This window comes from Rhinolophus ferrumequinum, chromosome 7, assembly GCF_004115265.2.
Source record: "Rhinolophus ferrumequinum isolate MPI-CBG mRhiFer1 chromosome 7, mRhiFer1_v1.p, whole genome shotgun sequence".
Taxonomy (NCBI): Eukaryota; Metazoa; Chordata; class Mammalia; order Chiroptera; family Rhinolophidae; genus Rhinolophus; species Rhinolophus ferrumequinum.
Window position 1 is genome coordinate 14,111,103 of NC_046290.1, and position 9,925 is coordinate 14,121,027.

Below are 9,925 nucleotides of genomic sequence, written 5' to 3' on the forward strand. Positions count from 1 at the left end.
ATAGATACAATATGAACAAATATGAATAAGATACAATATGGCAGAATCATCTTAGAATGCTAAAAATATTAACATCATTATAAACATTAATACTTTTGTCACTTATTATTTTATTTAATATATAAACAATTTACACCTGTTGATGAAATTTATATATGTATTTATAAAATGTGAGGTTCACTGTAAATAATAAAATATAATGCCACCATATTTTCTTCCTTTTCTCCTCTGAATCTTGAAATTGAATAAATACCTGTTTATTACAATATTTTTTCTGATATAGTACATTTTAAATTATAAAAGTAATAGATGCTTATTAAGTAAAATTTAAAAATATGAAAAAAAAATAGAAAGGGGAGAATTTGTAATGTTTCCAACCCTTAAATACAGACATAGTTGAATACTCCGGGACTTTTAAAGGCTATGCTTTAACTCTTGTATAGATAGAAACAATTAGTTTTTTGAGTTTAGAATTTTTGTTTCAGAAATTGAAAAGGACCCCAAAGGAACCAATGAACCGTATGGCAGAGGAGGAGCCAAGTTTATATATATATACTTATACATATAAAGCATACAACATACATAAATATATGAAGCACACGGCACATTCTGAAATCATATTTGTACAAATATCACATAGAAGTACATAGGAAATTTAATAATTGTGATTGGCTCTGAAACAGTAGAGTGGGTGACTGAAATAACAATGACATGAAGAATGCTTACTGTGTACCTGCATCAGGCATTTCTCATACTCCAATCAAGTCTTTGAGGTCTCGATCTCAACTGTAGCTGTTTGGGCTCCATCTTCCATCAGTACAGTCCAAAATGGTTCTGCTTCATGCCCACAACCCACTTGGTTCTCTTCCCTGGAGCTTCTCTGTAAATTTGAGATGTAAAATACCATAGGACCCATCTATATCTATACAACCAAAAACTACAAAGGAGATAACTTCTGATGGGACGAACACTGGGCAGATAGGAATTGGAAACAGGAAAATGAATTCTTCCTTTCTTCCTCTGAAAGACTGTCCTGGCACGCAATTGTTCAAAAAGGCTATTGTAAGACAGTTTTTCAAAACTGATCCAAAACCTTAGAAAGCTCAATAATTCACCAGGTAGTAGCTCTCTCACCTCCCTGTCCTAACTTGCTTTCTTCCCACTTCACTCCATTCCCTAGGATTACAGTTCCTAATGGAATGCTAGTATATAAACTTTTGCCTGGATCTGTACTTGTTGAGGAACATAGGCCGAGATGTTTGATTCCAGGAGTGTTCCTGAAAGCAAACCCACAGATGACATTTGGAACTGGATTACTTACTATTGTGAGGGACATGACTGGGTCTTAGTTAACCCCTGGCATGCAGTGCCGTCATGATTTTTGTCACTCCCACCTATTATTAACTGAGATCATGTACATTTGCAAGTGCAGTGTTGACATATTCATTCAGTAACTGTGGAGCTTGAAGATTATGGAGTCAATTATAATTACAAGTAACATTATATGAAATCTTGCCTAGAGTCACAACAAATTTATCACGTTGTTTCTAGGTGTTTCATAGTTGAAACTTATACATTTAGAATTATGATCTATTTTGAAATTTGCTTGTTTTACGATGTAATTAAAGAGCTGAGGTTCATTGTGTTCCCATCTTGTTGTTGCAGGCAAGATGCATTTAATTATCTAACCTACATGGGCAACTGCATATTAGCAAACAAAATAGTTAGATAATGATAAATAATATTTACTGGTAATAGTGTGATTTCCATATATAGGGAGATCTATCAATTCTGGTGTTCTGAAACATTTTCCCCATGAAATGAAACACTGTTTATCTTTTAAACCTATGTTGTTAATTTCAAACATGTGCTAAAATAATGTCTTGCACTTTTTAGAACCCATATGATCTGATTTTAAAGCACTATTTAATTTTTAATGTATATTCTTCTATGCAAATGTGCTAGTTTGTATTTATTTGCATGTTTGTCCTTCTAACATGCATCGTAACATAGTCTTAAAATATGCACTTAAATCTCAGTTTAGGTTATGAATTTTCCAAAAGAAAGGGCAATTTCCTTTCCAAATTTGGAATTGCCTTATGGTATATAGCATTGAATTCAGCAAAAAATATATAATTTTCCAATCACTGGAGGTTTTTAATTAAATAAAATATACAATATTAGAGGTAGACATAAGCAAAGTAGTTGATTCTCATGTCTATTAATATCATAATTCAGAAAAAAATAGGAAAAATAGACATAATTCTCTGGAAAAAAAGCTTAAAAAGTATAGAGATATATATTAGTGAATTTTGCTATAGTAACAAGTAATCCCCCAAACTGCCATGTCTTACAAGAAACATTCATATTGTTCTTATTACATGCCAGAGTCATGAGTTAGCTGTTGCAGCACTGTCATATCTACCTTAACGTTCTAGGACAGAAGTTAAAGGGCACCTCTATTTCAAACATAAGTGAAGCACATGGAAGCTGGAAAAAATATGCAATGACTTAAACCATTTTTTCACAATTTTCACGTCATGCCTGCTCAAAGCTCATTGGTCAAAGCAAGTCACATGACCAAGTCCCTCCCTCAAAGAACATGCTCTCCTATGGCAAAGTAAGGAGATATAAACCTGCTTCACAGAGGGAGGGTCAAACACTTGGGAAAGTTAATGTTATGTGTAATGAGGGAAAACATTAAAAACAAGTCATAGATTTAAGTGTATACTTTTTTAAAAACAGGTGTAGTTAATTTGTTTTTGTTGTTGTTTGTTTTTGTTTTTGTTTTGTTTTGTTTTGTTTCGTTTTTTGTTAGTGGTGGTGATAATATGTAAGATTGTCTCTCTTAGCAAATTTTAAGTACACAATATAGTATTATTTGTTATAGGCAATATGCTCTACAGTAGGTCCCCAGAACTTATTCTTCTTATACCTGAAAGTTTGTACTTTTTATCAGTTATATCTCAATAGAGCTGGGGAGAAAAAAGTAGAAGTATCCTACAGATAAACAATAATACCATTTTTTCTTTTATAAACTCTATTTAATTCAAAGATATTTATGTTAACCAGCCTCCATGCTCCCTGCCCAAAAGAGGCTTTTGTTAAGGCCTGATATAACTGTTTAAATCCTCTTACTTAGATTATGTTGAGATGTATGTGGTTTGAACACTTACAGAATGTAAACTTTATAGGAGTTAATTTTTTAATTAATATAAAATGACTTGCACATAAAAGTGAAATAAAATAAATTTGATTTGACTTTTGCTTTATCTCATAAGTTAGAAATGTTAGGTTTCCACAGATTTCCCATGGAGAGAGCTGACAGCTGGTATTCCCAAATATCAAAATTTGTGGCTCATCTTTTCTGTCCTTTTTCTGTCAAGATTGTGTCATGGGAGATGAGTAGAGTTGTCAGCTTTCATAGTGCAAAAATTCATGAACCTAACAGTGGGATATATAATAGTAAACTGTTTTAATATTTTGCAAATTTGAATACAGTGACTCCAGAAATAATAACCATATGGTGTTATTTATACCACTTCGTAATATGTCAAAGACCTACGCGCTGTTATCTATTCAGAAATTTGATACCCTTCTTCCCCGAAAATAAGACCTAGCTGGACCATCAGCTCTAATGCGTCTTTTGGAGGAAAAATTAATATAAGACCAGGTGTTATATTATTATATTATATTATATTATATTATATTACATTATATTATATTATATTAGACTGGGTCTTATATTAATTTTTGCTCCAAAAGATGCATTAGAGCTGATGGTCTGTCGAGGTCTTATTTTCCAGGAAACACAGTAATATAACGTGTTATTAAATTCAGCTTATAGATCATAGCATTATAAATTAATTTTTATTATTTTTTATAAAATTGCTTGATCTGCAACTTATTCTTCCTGACAAATATTGTTTTTTTCCCAACAATTTTGTTGAGTTCAGCAGGAAATCTAGAATTAAAGTATTAGTTTAGAAACAACCAAATTTCAAATTCCAAAATTTGGGTTTGGTGACTTTGCTGAAGATGTCATGTTTTCCCTTATGTGACTCTATTTATCAATTCTAGAACTTGCTCACAACAGTATGGAAAGAATTTAAAACACATATTCTTTTTTAAACAAAGAAAAGAAAAAAAAGTAAAAAACTCACATAATGTGTTTTAAGTAATACTCTTGAAGGATACTCAAAAATTTAACAATATGGTGGCCATGAAAATGCCTCACTCAGACTTTTTGCTGTGGGTCTGCAGTTCTGGAAGCGTCACCATATTTGTGTCAAGGGCATGCTTTACAGACTGCCCCCAACCAATGACTGAGGACGGTAGATATTCTAAAGCCAAGGCATTCCTGACTGTAAAAGCATGCCTGGAGATTTCCTAGGGGCCTGACCAAAGCTTTTTCTGATCTAAACTACAGTCGGAGAAACTTCTTTTCCAACTCTCCTTATTTCTCTGTCTCATTTTGCAGGTTTCATCTCCGCATCAAAGTGTGAAGCTTCACCTTGCCTACTTCTGCTTATTTTTCTTTATCTTTTACAGGTATCTCTTCAATAAAACCTTTCACATCTAATCTCTGGAGCACCAAACTGACTCAGTTAGCAGCAATAGTTCAAGAAAGAGATAGTAGATAGCACTTGGGGACTGGCTTGCTTACTGTCTGGCAAGCAAAGGAAATGCAATCTTGAGTGGTAGATGGAATATGGATTGTCCCTAGCACAAGATGGGTCCCAGTCACTCATGATTTCACCTGTGGTGACTGAAGGAAATAGTCTAGTGGCAGGGACAGCCATTGCAGTTGCAATGCTTCAGGCTTTTGAGAGATTTGGGGGAAATCAGTACCTTCAAGGAATGAGAAGTTGGCTGCTTTTCAATGAGCTGTATGTATTCATGCCCTGCAGAGAGAGCAAAAATAAGATAGGGCTCACATTTGTAAAAGCTCAGACAATATCATATGGGATGAGGACATCTAGATAGATTATCTAAATAGATGCTCCTCAAGAAGTTGTCTCTGGAGGACCCCTGAATGCTCAGAATTCATAGAGGTGATTAGCTACCCCTCCCTAGTGAAAGCTAGCACATTAGCCATGTTACAAGACACTGTAATGACCTCTCCCACAAGGGCAATAGGTGACCACCATTCTTCAGGGGCTCCATTTCTTCTGTGGGTCACAGGCTTATAATTAACATTAAGTTGCAATAGAATCCAACTAGAATATGTTAAGCCTGATAAGAAAGTGAGTATAAACTATGGGAGCTATAAGAATTAGCTGACAAATACTGTCAGGAGTCACAGGGTTAACTTACCCTGGGATTGCATTTTGGGGGGGCGGAATATAAGATACGTTAAGAATTCTTTTGAGGATTGGGGATTTAACACTCAGGCAAGGACCCCAGAAATAGGGCAATCTCGCTGTTTTAGAAGAATAAAGTAATATGCCGGGCTGAGTTGCCATGACAGAACGAAGAAGCTACAGAAGAAAGAATGCTGGGTCGAATATATTATCTGAGTCCAGAAAACCTACCAGAGCTCAATGCTCCACAGGACGAGCCCAAGTACATAACACTCACACATCTACCAAGGCCATCAGAAATGCCTTGATGAGAGGGCACTGGCGCCACAAAAGTTAAGTGGTAGCTCTCCATGGCAAGGCCGGGTTGATGAGAGGAAAGGAGGTAGCAGAGCTAGAGTTACTAATACCTCTAGAGATGCTGGGGGAATCTCAAAATAATAGGAGGAAACATCAGCTAAGGTTCAGGACCTAAGACAGTGGTAGAGATAGTAATTGAGTGGAATATTCTTCCAATGGGTGAAAGAGAGGCAACCAACTAGGGTACTATTTATCATCTGTGGTAAGAAAATGGCAAAGATGGAGGATCAGGGAGACAAGAGAGGTCACCCCAATAAACAGCCATGGTGTCTTGCACAGTTCACAGAACTGTGTTAGTTTTTAGATCTGTAGCCTATTTACTGCCAAGATAGTCAGTTAGCTCAAAAGAAGGGTTTTGTAACCCAGTACATATTGTGATGATTTCTTCAGTTCTCCCCCAAAGGGGTGACATAATTTTTTTTCTCTCTTCATTTTCTCCTTTTCTTTTTTCTCCTTCTCATCTTTCTTAGTATCTCTATGCCTTTGTTTGTATGGGAAGGAGATGAAGAGGTAATGACTAACAGAGCTGCAGGCAAACACTAATCACCCGCATCCTTATAGTAATAAATAAAGATCAGACAAAACTGTGAGAAATCATGCTCACCACAAACCAGTGTTATTAATGATGATAGAGAGGTTTTGTGTAAAATGAACATTTGATTCTATATTTCTCACTTGCTGATTCTTAATTTACCTCCCAATTAACTTATGACGTTCTTCAGTTTTTATTAGCAACAATGATTAGAAAAAAACCTTAATGATAGTTTTCCTGGCAGCAATATGCAAGAAAAACATGCTTTCTCCCATATGTCTAAAACTTAAAGTATTGCAATCTCTATTTCTGTGCTGTATGTTAAATGTCAACTATGTTTGACCATTTACTCAGAGCTAAAATTAATAATTAACGTGATAAGATACAATTCACAATCCATTTTTCAAGATGATCTGATGGAGAGTTCAGGTCATGTCACCCAACCAAGCTGTTCTTTTCATACTTTTGTTTCAAATACCGAGGACTGTTTCTTATGGGGGAAAAAAAATCAATCTACCATTTTTATTATTTGTTTTTCTTGTTATACGAACATGTAACAATGATTAAAAATTGATAATTCCTACATGCACTTTAAAATGAGGCAGTGTGTAAAACAAAAACCCTAAACTTTTAACAAATTGGCTTAATTCTGTAATGGGGCGGCATTTTTATACATACATCTAATCAGATATTTATTATATGAGTTATCATCACAGGCAGTGTGCTAGGCACACAGATAATTGTGGTAAATGAAAGATACCCTGCCTGCTTCCTCTTGGATCTTGTAGGGTACAGAAAAGAGAGAGAAATAAAAAAAAAAAAATGTCAAACCAGTTATTACAGACTGGGAAACGCAGGGTGTTATGACCTCGGTGCCTAATTGATGGCCAGAGTCAGGGAGCTTGATTTATTCAAGTAAAATGAAATGTTTGGCAGAAAGGGAAAGATATGTATTTATTAGTGGAGAAGTCACTAGTAATTTTGTGCTTAGTGGAAAATGCAAGTGGCCTTTTGGATAATCTTCTATTTTCAGACTTCTTCTGAAAGCGTGGTCCCTTCTTAGTGACGCAGGTTTAAGGAGATTAGGCATATTTTTGCCCTAGGGAAAGGTACAACAGACCTGTAGCCTGATAAAGGCTAACTTCAGAGACCTTTTGTTTAAAAAGTGGTTGCAATGGCAAGAATAGATAGTATTGCATAGTGTTGAAGATACTCCTTATGGAGGACAGGATGTATCACACGCAGTTTATGAGCCTGACTGTTTTCCTTGGAACAGAAGCATGATTAGAACCTTCCTAATAGAATTTGTCCATGATAAAGTCCATTTACACTAAAGGGTCCAAGGAACCCAAAGAGGCTCTCACATGTAAGGAAGGGCATCTTTATTCGAGATCCAAAAATATCTCCAGTTTCTGTAGATTATCTGGACAATTCATTTGTGGTTAAATTTTAGAGTTTTTGCAACACCAGCCACCCAGGCACAGCGGCAGTACTCCAGAAGAGTTACTGGATGTGAATGTGTAAAAAGTTCTAATCTTGGACAATAAACAGAATGCGAAACACAGGGTGTTATGACCTGGGTTCCTAATTGATGGTAAGAGCCAGGGAGCTTGATTTATTCAAGTAAAATGGAATATGTAGGGGATTCTAGAGTGTCTCTCTAGGAATCTGAGATGGTCAAAATAGAGAACAATATTCACTAGAGTGTGTTAGACTGTTTGTTTGTTTGTTTGTTTTAAGGGTTATTGTAAAAATGTGGTCTAATTTACGACGCTCAAATCTTCCAGCAGTTGAGTAAAACTGTGACTGATAATTTTGTAATTTGTAGACTTTGTGAAAGGGAGGCAGATTCTACCTGGAGGGCCCCATAGAATTTTGGACTCCCTGGGGTTATAACCACCTTGGCAAAACTAATAGGTACACTGTTTTGGTTTTGTTTCTGTTTTGTTTTCTTTTCTATTACATATTTCTTTTTAATCGTGGTATGTTGCACGGCATCAAATAGACTTGAACACTAGAAAATAAATCTAGTTTACCAGGTCGTTCTTTTCACCAGGAATTTTCAAGTAAATCATCAGCTGAGTTCCTGAAAAATGTTTTGGAGGTTATGGTGGAAACCACTACACCACTAAATCCTGTCTTCTTATTTTTGAGAACATCCCTAGACTATATTTGCCAGCGATCTTGATGGTGTGGACTGGAGGCCAAGCTCACTCAAATAAAATGTGTGCATCTGCCATGTGTTTCACTTCCAGGTTGGGTACTGAAAAACATCTCATATGGTTATTTCAGAGCCTTTCCCTTCAGCTGGCTCTCTCTGCTGGCCCTAGAAGATGGCAGAGCCACAGGTGGAATAAGGTCCATGAAGGACCATGTGGAGGAGAGGTAACTATTGACCATCACTTTGTAAAGTGATTATATTTGAACTTATCTTTGTAATAGGTTAGTCCAGCCTAAAACAGGTGTGGTTAAAAGGCTACAGGAAAATGGCTTATAGAAACCAAATATTGTTTTCTTGTTGCTACAGCTAAGTGGGACCTGATTAAATATTTTTAAAAATACATATGAACAAATATTTAATCTAAGCTGGTGAGAAAACTCAAAATGAAATCCCATTTAACAAAATTTAAATTAAAAAACACAAAAATTTGATTTTTCACACTAGCAATTTATTCACAAGCACACATACATACCTACATATATAGTTAAAAATTAAAGTCATTTGTAACTAGCTTTGCAAACATTAAAAAACAAATTTTAATATCTGTGTTTTTTTATTATAATGCTTAATCCAGTTACTTAAGGTGGTTTATAAAATAAAACAGAAATGCATAAGATTATTTAAACTGCTGAAATCAATGAATCCTTCTTTGACTTTGAGAATGAATTAAAATTTGCCATTATATCAATTCTCTATAAGAAGAAATGATTTGAAGAACGTGTGTAAAACATGTTCATTAGTAAAAAATCATTATTTTTCAGGATCTCTGTTTATTATTTGTCCTCAAAATTGTCACTTTTAAATTTTAATAATAGAAAATATGCACTCGAGTAAGTAATGTTAAAGGCACTTATAATTTTTTTCTTTGCTATAATTGTATATTCAAATATTTTAATAAAATAGGATAAAAATTATCTTAAATGAAGCAGAATGATAAATTTGATTATATCTTAGAAATATGATGTTTAATGAAATTCAGGAAAACAAGGTGTAAGCACTGTTGTAAAGGTATAGAGGTACATTTTAGAAACCATTGGCATTTTTAAAGCTTTGTTGTAAGACAGTATGATATTGGGTTGGAGATATACACTATCACTGTGGGTGGGAAAAGTCACTTTGAAGTTTTGTTTGTTTGTTTTTCACATATAGGCGCATATATACTAATGCATTTGGAGAAGATATGAGTTTTGTTATAGAAACTGCCAAACTCCACATCAGGTTTTTCAAACTGATTTGCTCAGTGGTTGGTTTACAATTTGTAATTTGGAATATTCTTTATAAATGAAAATTCCCTGTAAATATTTACTTTATACCTAGATTTAAAAAGTGTTATTTTTGAAAACTAATTATGCATGAGTAGACATGTATGATTATGTTTCATGGACAATGAATTACAATGGATCTATTTATACATTAGTCTAAGCTTTGGGAGGACAGATATCCTGGTCTGATGTCTCTAATTCACATCAAAGAAACAGAGTAAAATCAAACATCATCAATGATAGCACAAAA